The following is a 16948-nucleotide window of genomic DNA, read 5'->3' on the forward strand; positions in this document are numbered from 1 at the left end:
ACAGCATTCAACTAAATAATCAAGCCAGCAGTATGACTTCTGCTTGTGCAATGGGACTTTCCTCCTCCCCTATGCATGTTCTGCACCATTCTCAAATCTGCTCTGAAGGGTTGGAGAATACCTAGCACAACTTTAGGGGTGCACAGGGGAAGGAGAGGAGGAAGGTCCTAATCCAATGCACTAGCGACAATCTTTGTGCTGAGGGGACCCTGACTCAGCACTACATTGAATACAACCCTTATATTCTTAAATTATTGTCATTTTCCAGCTACCTGTAATGCACGTGGGTAGCTCGGAAAGGGGGCCACCATAGTCATAGAACCACAGAGATGGAAAGGACCACGAGGGTCTTCTGGTCCAACCTCTTGCAATGTACGAATCTTTTACCCAAAGTGGGGCTTGAACCCACGACCCTGAAATTAAGAGTCTCGTGCTCTACCAACTGAGCTATCCATAGCTCCACACTGAAGGGTTTGTTTTAAAGAAGATACGCTGTATGTGGGTGAGTGATATTAAACTCTCGCCCTGCCCACTCCTTATCTCCCTACAGTTCTTCCATCCAGGTCAGGAATGGGAAACTTGCATCCCCCACCCAGATGTTTCAGGACTCCAACTCCTATCATCCCTGACCATTGGCTAGGATGGGATAGATGGAAGTTAGAGTCCAACAACATATGGAGAGCCACAGGGTCTCTCCCCACCCCCACCCCCATTCTGGGTGTTTTCATCCCAGATAGGCACATGGCTGGTGTCAAAGCATGCCTGAAGGAAAAGTTAGATTACAGTCAATTTTGCAGGGAGGAAAACCATGGACAGAGGATAGGGGAGTTCAGTACCCCACGCCTTGCACCTCATTTTGCTCTCCCCCACCCCCAGTCTGCTTTATAATGTAACTAGGACGGGCCCACATGAGGCATTTTAAAATATTTTTTCCTCACACTAGTGGTGACTGCATCCTTTTGTATTAATATTCCAAGGATAAATGATTGTGAGCCTCCTTTTCTTTTTTCTTTTTTGTTTCCGATTTTTATTGTTACACATATAATTGCAAATGAAAGGGGAAAAGGCAGAACACAGTAGCTGAAGGGAAGAAAGGGGAAACACATTCATTCTTTTCCTCATATACGGGCAAGAACAAGCTCCAGATTAAAACAAAATCTACAATGGTATCTCAAAAATGCTTTCTATCTTTTTTGAAACGGCGCAGCAGGAAACATCAATAAAAGGGGGAAAGATAGAATAATAATAATATAGTTTTCTATAGCGGTGAGTGTGAAACTTTTATTAGCAAAAAAATTATAATGGAAATTGAATTTCATATGTGAGCAATAGGACATGGCGATATACAGAGTCTTGTTGCAGCTATTGTATAATACCAAGGTTTCTTTGAAGGGCAAAACAGTTTATTGCAGCCACACAAATCTGTGCTTACACCTAGAGTTCTCCCATTCTGCAGTGGGTTTCATATTTTATAAGAAATAGAAAAAGCAATTGCTGTCAATAGTTGTCTGTAATGAACAGGAACTTGCAGCTAATTATATGGTATAGGATTTCATGGTAAGATTATTCAGATTCTCCATTTTCAAATTTGCATGTAGTCTTCCAGTGCAATCCAAACCATGGCTACTTAGAAGTAAGTCCTGTTGGTTTCAATGGTGCTTAGTTCCAGGTTAGTGGAGTTAAGACTGCAGCCCAAAGAACTAATTTCTGAATTCACGAGAGAGACCTTGAGACATAGATGATAGTTCAGTGAAAATGTAAACTCAGTGTGTGGGAACTGTTAAAATAAAGAGGCAAATTGGATGCTAGGGATTATTAAGAATGGTGGAATTGTAAAGTCTTTGTATAAGTCTGGATTCAGAGTTCTCATGAGTGGAATACTGTGCATGTGATACCGTAGCTAGAGAAAAGGTGGGAAGTGGTTCTGGGGTTGCAGGAGAAGGGAGAATCAGCATAAATTGCTTCCCCTCTTCCTGCAATGGAAGGCTTTGCAGGTTTTCAGCTCCTTCCCCAAATGAAAGAATCCCAGGGTAACTGTAGATCCAGCCCCATGTTATTTTGGCTGTTCTTGTCTGCATGTTTTCTAGCTGTACAATATCTTTTGAGCTGGGACAATCAGATCTGCGCAGACGAAAAGTGCAGAAGAGGACAGTCAAGATGATCAAAGGCTTGGAGTACCTTCTCTAGGATAAAAGGCTTCTGTCATCACCCCTGAGTCCAGCAGCAATTCAGAAAGAGGCTGCACAGGCCGAGCTAAGGAGTCAGGCCAGGTTTGAGAAGAGATTCTAAAACTTGAGAAGCCATGGACAAAAGCTTTTTAAAATTATTTTTCAATGAAAATCTAATGTTGGGGGAAATGGAAAACAATACGCAATACTTATCTTTTAGCACCCTTTATAGACTGAAAGTTACTTTGTTAATATAGGACCATAAAATGTATTATGTGACAACAGAGGTGCTATGTGTCTTGAGTTCTCAAGTCTAGGATCTGGAGAGACAGCCTATTCTGGGCCAGGTTTCACTCCCTTGAAAGGAGCAGCAATGTAGCCTCAGGGGGCTCCTGGATTCAACCTCTGTCACTGGAGGCCCAGGTGACCTCAATGGCTAGTAGTGCCTTTTTCCAGTTCCAGCTGGTCTGCCAGCTAGGTCCTGTATTAGACAGAAATGACTTCGCCACTGACCTAAGTTATCATGCTCTGATCACTTCCAAATTGGATTGCTACAATGCGCTCTATGTAGGACTGTCCAGAAACTTCAGTTGGTCCGAAATGCAGCGGTTGGGGTTCCATTTAGATCTGGCATAGCCCCACTTTTAAAACAGCTGTATTAGTTACCAATTCATGGTGTTCACATTAGTATTTAAAGCCCTAAACAACTCAGACCACAAGGGTCTGAAAGACCTCCTCCTTCCCTATAGACCCTCTAGCTGGTTGTTATTAAGATCAGTAAAGGGGTCCATCTTGGTAGATCTGCTTCCTTCAGAAGCTCTTCCCCCAAAGAATTCTGGGTGCTTTAGTTTGCTAAGGCAGTGCCAGATTTATGTATAAGCTAAACAAGCTATAGCTTAGGGCCCCACTCTCTTGGGCCCCCGCAAAAAAAAATTAAGAAAAAAGAAATTGGATGTACATTTCCAAAATGTAAGATAAAAAACAAATAAAATAAAACCTACATACAGCAGCAGTGTTTTGTGTTGTGTAGGCTCCTATTAGGTCCATAAATTACCATATAGCATATGTTCAACACAAAAAGCAGTGACAATTTGTTGTTGGCAAAGGACAGCTGGACGTATAAAGGGCCCCATTACCTTCAGTAACTTAGGGCCTCCTCAAACCTAAATCCAGCCCTGTGCTAAGGTGTGAGAATTGTATGTCTGTGAGAGGTAAACAACACTTCCTTGGATTCCTAGGGGCAGGGGAGCCATGCGCCTCAAATGTGCATTAAATATATGGTCTGGGTGTGATATTAGTTTGCTTTCAATCTCTCTTGGAGCAGGTTGCTGACTCAGAGCTATCCATGGTTCTGCAACTCCTGGACTGCCTTAACCGCCTGGGATCTGGCACCAGACTCAAACAGGACAGCTTTTTTGTTTAGAAATGACAGCTAAGGAAAGACATAATAGAGCAGGCTTCCTCAACCTCGGCCCTCCAGATGTTTTTGGCCTACAAATCCCATGATCCCTAGCTAGCAGGACAAGTGGTCAGGGATGATGGGAATTGTAGTTTCAAAACATCTGGAGGGCCGAGGTTGAGGAAGCCTGTAATGGAGGTTTATTAAATATCTAATTAATTAATTAACATTATTAGAAATTTATTTATATTATTTATTTATATTATTTAGCTGCTTGGTCTTATCCAGCAGGGTGCTTCTTAAATGGACACTCATTGTTGGGATGCTATGGGAACGCAGCAGACGGATCTTCTATATGTGAAGAGATATTTTCAATTTTGTTAGCATATCTAAGATTAGAACTTGGCACTGTTACATTCGTTATGTGTAAAGAAAGTATGAGCTTGTCAAAAATGACTAATACACTGAGAAAAAGGAAGGAAACAAATTCAGAAAAAATTGGCAAACAGATGTACAATATATTTATTTATTCACTCTTTAGAAGAAAAGTCTGTCCTTAATAAAATAATTGAGAGTGTAAAACTCCATATTCATGTGGATCAGCACAAAGCAAGATTGGAGCCTACAGCCAAAATTTCATTTAGACAGAAGAAAGATTGCTAAATAGTTTTGAAAACTTGTCCATTTTTTAAAAAAAAGATACTTGAAATGCCATGGTTATTTTTTTTTTTGGGGGGGGTTTACACAGCCAATTGACATGATAATTATGCCATGTCCTTCTTTACACGTATATGTGAGTTGTAATTTGTTGTGTAGATGTGTGCCTGATTATATGTGCGTTTACTCAGAAGTAAATGCCTTTTGACTTAAGCTATGGTAAGTATGCTGAGGATTAAAACCTTCCTTTAAAAAGAGAGAGAAATGAACAAACTTGTAATTAGGAATAGTAGTTGTGGAATGTTGCTGTTAACTCTTTCGTGGGAGGAGAATAAGGAACTTTTCATCAAATGCAATAAGAATATAAGAAGAGATCTGCTGGATTGTGCCAAAGACCTGTCTAGTCAAACGTTCTGTTCTCGCCGTGGCCATCAAGGCCCCTGGGAAGTCCATGAACAGGACTTTACACTATCCCCAATTGTGATTCCAAACAATTAGGTATTCAGAGGCATATTTGCTCTCATAGTGGAGGGTGAACAAGCCCTTGTGGCTAGTAGCCCTTAATTGTATTGTCCCAGGGTATGGTATTAAGACTTATGATGAAACCAAGTTGATGAAGCTAAGCAAATCTGACCTGATCAATTCCTGGCCAGGAAACTGCTTACAGTTCCTCCCCACCCCAGAGGAGCCAGTGTGGTATAGTGGTTAAGAGCGGTAGACTCATAATCTGGTGAACTGGGTTCGCATCTCCGCTCCTCCACATGCAGCTGCTGGGTGACCTTGGGCCAGTCACACTTCTCTGAAGTCTCTCAGCCCCACTCACCTCACAGAGTGTTTGTTGTGGGGGAGGAAGGGAAAGGAGAATGTTAGCTGCTTTGAGATTCCTTAAAGGGAGTGAAAGGCAGGATATCAAATCCAACTCTTCTTCTCCTTCTCCTTCTCCTTCTTCTTCTTCTTCTTCTTCTTCTTCTTCTTCTTCTTCATGAATTAGTGCAGACATTGCATCACTTCAGTTTGTTGGGTTCCCTAGGATTCTCCCATGATGGTAATTCCCTTGTTTGCTAAGGGCTCAATGCCTTTGCATTGAATCTTGAATTAGAAACAGCACTGGCCAAAGGACATTCTCAGATGATCTGCTCCGTATTTTGAAAATTCAACACACATTTTTCGTTAGATAACCCTGAGTGCAGATCTACCAACCTAAAAACAAAAGAGATACTTAACACTCCCAGTCGGTGTTAATTCACTCACACGACCATATTATGTTAGGGTTATTGTTCAGCTGTGCAAAGTCTATCTAATTTGTGCCCTTAATGTGTCACAAAAGGCTTCATACAAAAAAGACTTAATACATTCCTCCCTAAATTGCAACCCCCTCAAATTTACTGTGAATGCTGAGACTTGAAACTCTGAAAGTAAGACGCAAGGCGAAAATGTAACTGTGATATCGTTATATAACATAGCTGTTTCTGCTTCATGTTTCTGAAAGGAGTTATGTTGCATTCCAGTTTTAAATACATTTACCTAGACATAAGCATGGTTAAGTGCAATAGATCTTATGTAAAAGTTAAGGTGCTTACGGTGTGGTCCTCCTAAGCATGTTCACTCAGAAGCCCATATCACTGAATGCAATAGGTTTACTCCTGAGTAAGAGGATTGCAGACTTGCACGGTAGTCTCAACAAATTTACTATCAATTCCTATTTATTTCTATGGAAATGTACTTCTCTGCAAGTGTCAAGGCTGAAGCAATAGTGGGTTATGAGTCAAAACTCCCACAGGATGGATGTCCACTCACTGGAAATGCTGTAGAAGTAAATTTCCTGTATTAACAGGCGGTTGATCTAGCTGACCTATGAGGTTCTTTTAATTTTATGACACTGTGGCTTTCCCCAACAGTATTGAGTAGAAATTACTTTTATGTTTTCTTTGCTGTTTTAGTGCTCCAAATGTATTGTATATTCAGTGTCATTTTCTGAAACTATTCAATGCATTTTCCATGTTGGGATGAGCTATCTGACACTCATAATGATCCAGCAGCATTTATTACGCTTTCTAAGCCCATTGATTTCAGGAGGTTCAAGGCTGTTTAAGTCTGCACTGAATTGTTGTCTTTTTTGTCTAATGTCTTTTTCTTTTCTCATGAGGAGCAGAATTCATTAGCAGAATAAGGCTTCTGCTACATTTCCTTCTTAAGATTTGCTTCTGCCAAGAGGTTACATATAAGTATTTGAGTTACCAATAGCTATTTGCAAGGCCTTTTTTTCAGCTGGAATTTGACAGAAATCAGTTCCAGCACCTCTCTGGTGGATGCCAATGCCATTCTAAGAGAACAAGTGGAGGAAGGGTGGGGTGGGGTGGGCGTAGTCCGCCCTGGGTGTCATCCCTGGGGGTGGGGTGTGTGACATTGCTGCCCCCCTGGGACGCTTACTGTTTGCCTTGGGCGGCACTCCCTGGGCTGCTCGCTGCGGGTGGTGCCCCCGCAGGCGGCTAGCCGTCCCCCCCCAGGTGCCAGAGCAGCTAGCTCCACCTCTGAACAAGGTAGGTGTTCATGGTGAATTTTGACACCCCTTTTTCTCGAAAAATAACACTCAATAGCCTGTTTGACATTCCCAGTGGCCTTGGGATTTATTTCTTATTTTTATTTTGCAAAGTGTATATCTGATGTAGACTGCTTCTACTTGTGGCATTCATGATAATGCCACTATAGAAATTAGCATTGAAAATCCATCACTCAAGTGGGAGCAAGGGAGGACCAGAAAAGCAAAGAACATACTTTGCACTGGAAGACACAAAGAATTAAAAGCAGATATCAGAACAAGTGGAGTGAAGCTGACAAGATGACTGTACTCTCAGGTGTTCTCAGAATATTTAGAACTTGGGGTAGTAGCTGTTTCGAGCATTTGCACATCATTGTTTGGGTGTGGCAACAACATGAGGCATCTTCTGCATTATTATTATTTTTTCTGTATAGAAGTAAAACCTGGAAAATGTGGCTTATCTTAATGATGGCATCAAACAATAAAAAGGCCAGCTTCTGTGTGGTTCTGAGGTGACAAAAGTTGCTCAGTTCACATTATTAGCTTGAGACTTTGGTCTATGATGTTTATTTCCCTAAGTATAAATACCATATCATGCAAAGTTCAGTTGTGCACAGGGTAGTTTCTTACAAAAAGCTAAGCCAAAATATTGGCAGGGCTGTTAGGAAAGGTCCAAACATTTCTGTTTCTGGTGTTAAAATGGCAGAACATGCGGATAACACAAAATTGCATGCAGATTGTGCAACGATATTGCTATTAAACTCATTCTAGTCTTTTAGCTTAGGCATAACAATTTTACTCTCTTTTTAAAGTATTATTAATAGACATCAGAAATGATGTAGATAATAGAACCAGGGAACAAATTAATATCTGAGGGGATGGGAGGTAATTAATTATATTAATTTATCTTCAAATTTGATGATGAATAGCAACTTTTCAAAATAAGACAGCTTTTGTTGATAGGAAGGATCTTGGTCCTGATAATGAATTGCTTCCCAAATCACTCTTCTTTTATGCTCTATGATTTTCAGTCCAGATTTTATGAGATGTATTGCAGACCTAATTCACTTCCAGTCATTTAACTGGCAAATTCAGGGTTAAACATATTCACAGTGTAATCCTGTGCATGTCTACTTAGAAGAATCACTTGATACTAGGCACACTGAAGTAAAAATGTCCCTGTACTTCAAAAATAAAAATGTGGAAGTGTGCAGATGCAAGATGGTGAGATATGACAACATAAAAAAGGTAAAGGTACCCCTGCCCGTACGGGCCAGTCGTGTCCGACTCTAGGGTTGTGCGCTCATCTCACTTAAGAGGCCGGGAGCCAGCGCTGTCCGCAGACACTTCCGGGTCACGTGGCCAGCGTGACGAAGCTGCTCTGGTGAGCCAGCACCAGCGCAGCACACGGAAACGCCGTTTGCCTTCCCGCTATAAGCGGTGCCTATTTATCTACTTGCACTTAGGGGTGCTTTCGAACTGCTAGGTGGGCAAGAGCTGGGACCGAAAGACGGGAGCTCACCCCGCCGCAGGGATTCGAACCGTCGACCATACGATTGGCAAGTCCTAGGCACTGAGGTTTTACCCACAGCGCCACCCGCGTCCCATAACAACATAGATATAAGTAATTGAGAACCACATACCACAAGTGCACTGCAAAGGCAGTAGGAGAATCTTTTTAAATATTTTCTAAATATTAGACATTTATCAACTGCCCATTAACTATGTCTTCTGGGTGGTTTACAGTTAAATCAACAAAATATACAATTTAAAAATAGAATAAATCAGTACAATGACTATATGAAAATCAACAAAATGCTTTCCAAAGTATTTAAAAATTAGCTAAAAGTGTTGCAAGGATTAAAATTTACTAAATGTGGTGCTAAACAGCCTGGAAGAATAAAAAGGTTTTTACCCAGTGTCCATTTTTTTAAAAAATGAACATATATGTACAGTCAAGCCTTGGATCCCAAATGCCTCTGTTTTGGAATGTTTCAGCTCCTGAATGCCAAAAACCTGGAAGTAAATGCTCTGGTTTTTGAATGTTTTTTGGAAGCCAATTGTCCAGGGGAGGTGTCGGGTGGACTGTTTGGGCAGCATGGAGTCTGCGGGTGCCTAAGCCACCATGTCACTCCCAGGAGAGACGTGTAGCTTGGGCGCGCTGCAGGCCTCGCGGTGAGTGCGGCCTGGCATTTTGTCACCCCCCTCAGTGGTGACACCTGGGGCGGCCCGCCTCCACCACAGCCCCCTTCCTCTGCACCTGCGCGGCTTCCACTTGAGTGCAGGAAGCTCCTGCAACCAATCGGAAGCCATGCCTCGGCTGTCAAACATTGCAGAAGCCAAATGAACTTCTGGAATGGATTGCATTCAACAACCGAGATTTGACTGTATAACTCAGCATTCAGTGCTTCATTCACAGAAATACAGCCCCATAGTGAGCTAAGCTGAAGTTGGTGACATACTAGTGTTGCCTATCGTCAAGCCTTTCCAGATCCTTATCTGCTAACTCTCTGGGATTTTATTAGGTCATCTTCAACATTAGGAAGAGGGCAACTGTGATTTCCCCTTCACAGGAAATAAGTGGAGGGCGCAGAAATTGGATTGCTCACAAAACCTGGGCTGTGTACACTCTCTATTTAAAGCACATTCTTTCTCCCAAGAAATCATAGGAACTGTAATTTGCTCCTCATAGAGCTAAAGTCCCCAGCACCCTGAACTAACTGAAGTTTCCAGGATTCTTTGGGGGAAATTATGTGCTTCAAGTGTATGGTCTATATGCAACCTTTAAAGAAGTAAAGGTCACAATTAAATGTCACTATATAGGTATAATTATCATCAGCCATACTTGAAGGAGGTACTGGGCAGAATTAGAAAACAGTAAAGTGCAATACACAATAATCCTATGCTTCTTTCCTTAGGCGTAAGCACCACTGACTTCAACAGGGCTAACTCCCAGGAAAGTGTGTATAGAAGTGCAGCCATAGTCAGAGTAACACCCAAGTGCACTAGAGAACAGATATTTCACCAAATAGCCAATTTAACAGCTCTCACCAAACAGCATCATTTGAGTTTACAACTCAGTATTTGCTTTTTAATGGGCTCAAGATTGGTCTCTTCTGAATCAGCCTTACTTCATGTTCTGAGAACTGTCTTTAGAAACAATCCCAGCTTGGCAGCTCCCATGTGCTGTTTACAGATTACAGTAAACAGCCTCCAAGAGCTGCTGAGCTGATTCAATGGAACATTCCTTTGTGTTTTCTCTGCATTTTTATTTCTTTCTCTCCACATTCGTCCCCCCCCACCCGGTGTGGTCAGCAGCCTTTGAACACCGGAAAGATGTGGATGGAATCACGGCATTCCTTGCTGCAATTCATAGCCAGCCACAATAGGAACTCAATACGTCGAACACTCTCCTTGTAGAGCAGTGTTTCCCAAACGTTTTTGGGCAACGGCACACCTGTTAGCCGGAAAAAAATCTCGCGGCACACCACCATTAAAGCCCCGCCCCGTGACGTCAGCGCGCAGCGTCACGCCGGGAGGGACGCACAAAAGCGAAAGTTTTTTCCCTCCCCCTTGCCGGGGTGGGAGGAGGCAGCAGAGCGAGGGCAGCTGAGGCGGCGGCGGCTGTTGTGGTGGTGGCGGCGATAGCGGGCGGAGGAGGGGGCGGCGGCGGGAGTTGCTGCTGCTGTTGTTGCTGCTGCTGCCCGGACATGCCGGCCTCCTCCTCCTCCGCTGTCTCGCGATCCTCCCTTTTGCGCGCGCTGCCCCGCCGCTCAGCACCACCACCGCGGAGCCGCCCCCGGCTCGACGCGGATCCTCGCCGCCGCCGCCGCCTCTCACCGCCCGACTCGCCCGCCTTCCTCCCACGGCACACCAGCCGATGTCTCACGGCACACTAGTGTGCCGCGGAACACCGGTTGGGAAACACTGTTGTAGAGTATATATACCCAAAGATATACTTTTCTGTGCCTGTCTTGACTGTATTCTGCACATTATGCACACTCAAAACAGTACAGAAAGGCTGAAGAAAGGTTTAGGAACAATTTAAATTGAGTCAAAGACGTTTTCATCTTCTTGGAAAAGTGAGTGCCTGATGTATCTCAACAGGGATGCTGTTAAATGATAGTTTATTTTTTTTTTTATAAAATTTTTATTGGTTTTACAAAATTTTAGAAAACAAACACTTAAAAGGACAAACATACATGTATAATTTCATCACCTATTTTCATAAACCTCTTTTCTCGGACTTCCCCATACCCCCCCTTTCTGCATCCCAATGTCCATAATTTTATAGCAACTCCCAATTGTTACTTTCCAACCTCTGTCATCTTAGTCCTCTCCGTATTCTGACCTTGTATCACTGTATCCCTTTGTTTCTGAGAACCACAACACTTTAACATTCATTAAGTTTATAATAGTCCTTAAGATAACTTTTAAATTTTCTCCATTCTTCTTCCACCGTCTCTATTCGTTGGTCGTGGATTCTGCCTGTCATCTCGGCCAATGTCATATAGTCCATCACTTTCATCTGCCATTCTTCCAGAGTGGGTAGATCTTGTGTCTTCCAATACTTCGCGATAAGTATTCTTGCTGCTGTTGTAGCATACATAAAAAAAGTTCTATCCCTCTTTGACACCAATTGGCCGACAATGCCCAGGAGAAAGGCCTCTGGTTTTTTAGGGAAAGTACATTTAAGTACCTTTTTCATTTCATTATAGATCATTTCCCAGAAAGCCTTAATCTTCGGGCATGTCCACCAAAGGTGGTAGAAAGTGCCTTCAGTCTCATTACATTTCCAACATTTGTTATCGGGCAAATGATAAATTTTTGCCAGCTTGACTGGGGTCATGTACCACCTGTAAACCATTTTCATAATATTTTCCTTTAAGGCATTACATGCCGTAAATTTGATACCGGTGTTCCATAACCATTCCCAGTCAGCTGACATAATGTTGTGACCAACATCCTGTGCCCACTTAATCATAGCCGATTTGACTGTTTCGTCCTGTGTATTCCATTTCAGCAACAAGTTATACATTCTAGATAAATTCTTAGTACTGGGTTCTAACAATTCAGTTTCTAGTTTTGATTTTTCCACCTGGAAGCCAATTTTCCTATCCTGTTTGAAAAATTCCATTATCTGATGATATTGAAACCAATTTTGTACTTTATGTTTCAATTTCTCATGACTTTGTAATTTGAACTTATCTCCATCCTGTTCCAAAATTTCCCAATACTTCGGCCATCCGACCTCCATATTGAGTTTCTTCACTGCCTTGGCCTCCACTGGTGACACCCATCTAGGGGTTTTGTTTTCCAACAGATCTTTATATCTTGTCCAAACATTGAACAATGCTTTTCTAACAATGTGATTTTTAAAGGCACTATTGATTTTGTCATACCATAGATATGCATGCCAACCAAAAGCATTATTGAAACCTTCCAGATCTAAAATGTCTGTGTTCTCGAGGAGCATCCATTCTTTCAGCCAGCAAAATGCTGCTGCCTCATAGTACAATTTCAAGTCCGGCAGGGCAAAACCCCCTCTTTCTTTAGCATCTGTCAATATTTTAAATTTGATTCTGGGCTTTTTGCCCTGCCAGACAAATTTCGAAATATCTTTCTGCCACCTCTTGAAACATTCCATCTTATCCAGAATCTGCAAGGTCTGGAACAAAAATAACATTCTAGGCAATACATTCATTTTAATCACTGCAATTCGGCCTAACATTGACAATTTCAGATTTGACCATATTTCTAGATCTTTTTTAATCTCTGACCAACATTTTTCATAATTGTCCTTGTACAAATTCACATTTTTGGATGTCAAATAAACCCCTAGGTATTTAACCTTCTTGACCACCGTCAACCCTGTCTCCTCTTGGAATTCCTCTTTTTCCATATCTGTTAAGTTTTTTCCTAAAACTTTGGTTTTTTGTTTATTCAACTTAAATCCAGCTACCTGGCCAAACAGTTGGATTATTTCTAAGACCCTTTTCGTACTAGTGTTTGGCTCTTGCAAAGTCAATACTAGGTCATCTGCAAATGCTCTTAACTTATACTGTTTAGCTCCGACCTGCACTCCTTTAACCTGCTGGTCATTCCTAATCATATTCAGCAACACCTTCAGAACTGAAATAAAGAGTAATGGGGAAATTGGGCACCCCTGTCGTGTTCCTTTTTCTATCTTAAGTTCCTCAGTTATTACATTATTTACAATCAATTTAGCTTTTTGTTCAGAATATATTGCAGCCATACCATTCTCAAAACCTTGGCCTACCCCCATCCCATGAAGATTCTTTTTCATAAAACTCCAAGAAATATTGTCAAAGGCTTTCTCCGCGTCCACGAAAATCAGTACTGCTTTAGTATTTATATTCACCTCTAGCTTTTCCAAAATGTCTATTATATTCCTTACATTGTCAGCTAGGTGTCTTTTTGGGAGAAAGCCTGCTTGGTTCTTATGAATCTTTTCCATCAACAGTTTTTTAAATCTTTTTGCCAAAATGTCTGCAAAAATTTTGTAATCCACATTAAGTAGTGATATTGGGCGGTAGTTCTTCAATTGGGTCTTTTCAGTCTCTGTCTTTGGTATGAGTGAAATATATGCTTCTTTCCACGATTCAGGTGCCTTTTTCCCCTCAAGGATCTCATTACAAACTTCTTTTAGTGGTTGAGTCAACCATTCCTTCAGCGATTTGTAGTATCTGGAAGTCAGTCCATCTGGTCCTGGAGATTTGCCCAGTTGCATATTCTGAATGGCAGCCTCTATCTCTTGTTCTGTTATTCTCTGGTTCAGATCCATCTTACTTTGATGAGAGATTTTTTGTAATCCATATTTATCAAGGAATTTGTCTATATCTTCTTCGTTTTGCGGGCCTTGAGTATAAAGTTTTTTAAAATAACTCAAAAAGCAATTTCTGATTTCATTGGGTTTAGATATATTTTTTCCATCCACTTCTAGACTTGTAACTGTATTTAATTTCTGCCTTTTCTTCAGTTGCCATGCCAGAAGTTTGCCACATTTATTTGCTGATTCAAATGTCTTTTGTTTCATTTGCTTTATCTTCCATTCAATCTCTTGATTCATCAATTCCATATATTGTGTTTGATATAACTTAATCTCTCTTAAAATCTCCTGGGACTTTGGTTTTGTTCTTAATTTTTTCTCTCCTTCCTTTATCTTTTCCAAAATCTTTTCTTTTTTCTCATTTTGTTTTTTCCTCTTTATTGAGTTTTGTTGAATCAAGAAACCTCGCATCACCGCTTTACTTGCATCCCAGATCACTCTTTTCTCCACGTCGGCCCTCAAATTTATTTCAAAATAGTCTTTTAAAGTTTTTTGGGCCTTCATAAGGATCTCCTTATCTTGAAAGAGGGTGTCATTCATTCTCCATCTAAATTGACCAGTTGTTGTAAGTTTCATCTCCATTCTCACGGCGTTATGGTCGGAGCAAGTTTTTGGGCAGATTTCCACCTTCTTAATCTTTGGAGCCATACCACTAGTAATCCAAATTTGATCGATTCTGGTCCAGGTCATCATTGCTTGGGAGAAAAAGGTTCCCTCTCTCTCCAGAGGGTTCCTTGTTCTCCATATGTCTATCAAGTCCATGCTTTCCGTCATTTCAAAAAAGGTCCTAGGAAGTCTCCCTTCCTTAGTAACTGTTAGTCTTTGTGCCTTGTCCATATTAGTGGAGACCACACCATTCATGTCTCCCATGATTATCATATTGTAATCCAAATAGTCCGTCAGGGTTTCATGAAGTCTCTTGAAGAAGTCAGATTTACCTTCATTTGGTGCATAAATTCCAACAACCAAAAGTTTTTCTCCTTGTACTTGTATCTCCACTGCCAGGTATCTCCCTTGCTCATCTTTAAACATCATTTTTAGGGCCCATTTCTCTTTCACATATATCACAACTCCTCTTTTCTTAACTTTGTCTGATGAAATAAATTCTTGTCCTAGTCTTTTATTTATAAGTAGTCTCCTGTGGGCTCTAGATATATGAGTTTCTTGTAAACATATCAAGTCCAGTTGTTCTCTGTTCAAAATATGAAATACTTGTCTTCTCTTCAAAGGCCCATTGAGCCCATTACAATTCCAGCTAAGGAATTGCAGAGCCATCTTGTTATTTTTCTGACACTCCTCCAACAGCTCCAAGTTGTTGCTCTTCTTCTGATGGTGGTGGTTTTTGTCCAAGCGAGAAATTCAGGATGTCTAATGCTCTCCTCTGTTCTGCAATTGGGTCCACAGTCCCCTTCTGCAGGTCCTCCTGATTTCTTCCCAAAAATTTGTCTTTGTCTTGAATTGTCTTTATTTTCACCTTCTTTCCGTTGTAATCAAAAGACAGTCCTTGTGGGAATTCCCACCTGAAGCGGATGGAGTTTTTCTTTAACAGAAGAGCCAAATCCTTGTAGAAGTTTCTTAAATCCAAGATATATTTTGGAATGTCTTTGAAGATCTGTACAGCTGAGTTTCCAATTTGCAAGGCCTTTTCAAAATGTAGCCCTAATATTTTGTCTCTTTCCTCCTTAGATCTAAATGTAATCAGGCAGTCTCTCAGGGTCTTTCTGTCCTGCTTTTTGCCCAGTCTAAAAGCTGTTGTGATTTTAAATTCGTCTTCTTCCAGATCCCAGCAGTCAACAAACTCCCGTGTCAAGTATTCCACAAGGTTGTCTCTTTCGTTCTCTGGAATCAGTCTTAATTTCAAATTTCTCTCTTTTCTCTGTAGTTCCCACAAGGCCAAAGTTGCGTCATGCTCATGAACCTTCTTAGCAATCGGCTCTAAATTCTCTTGTGTCTCTCCAGCAATAGCTTTCGCTTCTTCGGCAATTTTACGTGTGGTAGAATTTTCCTCCACCAATTTGTTTATAGATTCTGTATTCTGGTTTAGTCTTACTGATATTTCTGTTAATTTTTGTGTATTTTCTGAAGTCTGTTTTGTCAGAGACTCCAGAGATTGATTTATTTTAAGCAGAGCTTCTGTCACAGCTTCCATAGAAACAGCTGTCCCTTTTTCTTGTCCTGTTGTTCCTGCAAGTCCGGCAGTTACGCCTGAAATTGAGCCTCTTTTCTTTGTCTGTTGCTGCTGCAGCTGTTGTTGTTGTTGTTGCTTGGTCTTGGCTCTTGTGACTATCTCTTCTTGTGAGCCACTCATGTCAAGGTCGTTTCCCACGGGAGCTGTTCCCCGTTGGAAAATTCCACTGTCTTAAGCCGTGCCAACCTTTACTTTACCCTCTAGGGGGAGCAAATCAAAATGGCCAAAAAATAAAATGTCCAAATACAGAGACAAAGGGGAATGTCCAAAGATGTAGAGAAATTAACGCAATTAAAGCAAGTATAGCTAGAAGCTTATAGCTGCAAATTGCCACAGTTTCCCAATAGATACTGTTTCGTCTTACTCTGATGTACTGTAGCCAAACAGTATATAAACTTTGTATCACAGTGTAACTTTTACAGGAGAAAGTCAGTTCAGTGTCCTATTGTCCTAAAAGGCAGACCGTTTCATGCTCTTAAATGACTGAGGCAGCGGAGGATTTTTCTTTTAAATAAATCATGCAGTTACCAAAGTCTCTTTCACCTCCCCTCTGCCCTGCTAGCTAGAGGGGAGATCTAAGGTCCAAATGTCGGGTTTTATTAAATAAAAACAAAGTTTTAACGGATGCAGGTTTAAAGTTCCGTTGCTTTCGCTTTCATGCAGTCGGGGGGAGGCAGACTTCCTTGATTTTAACCTCCCCGCTTTCAGCCCGATTTTCAAATTTTAAAGGGTCCCAATTCTTTTTCTGCTCTTACTCACGGGAATTCAGTCCAGATTTTCTTTTCAGGAAGGAATCGGCGCTCTCCGCTTATGGCGACGCGGCTTCACTCCGCAGGCTGGGTAGCGACTCTCAGCACCGCGCTCACTCCCGATGCCGCTCCGGAGCCTTTAAAAAGGCTCTTTCACAGTACCGGGGGGCGCAAAGGTGCCCACCGAATCTCCTTGCTCTCAGGCTTCAGCGCCTGAGATTTTAGGGGTCCCCCGCTTGCCGTAGCGGGTAAGACCCGAACTTGCGGAGCAGTCCTTCTCCGGAGCTCAGAGGTAGGACCGCCATTAAGCGCTGGCACCGACCGGAAGTTGTTAAATGATAGTTTAACATCCACATGTGCTTTGCTTTCCTTTGCTCCTGACTGTGTCACATGGGGAA

The sequence above is a fragment of the Podarcis bocagei genome (genome assembly GCF_964188305.1).
Source record: "Podarcis bocagei genome assembly, chromosome: 6".
Lineage (NCBI taxonomy): Eukaryota > Metazoa > Chordata > Lepidosauria > Squamata > Lacertidae > Podarcis > Podarcis bocagei.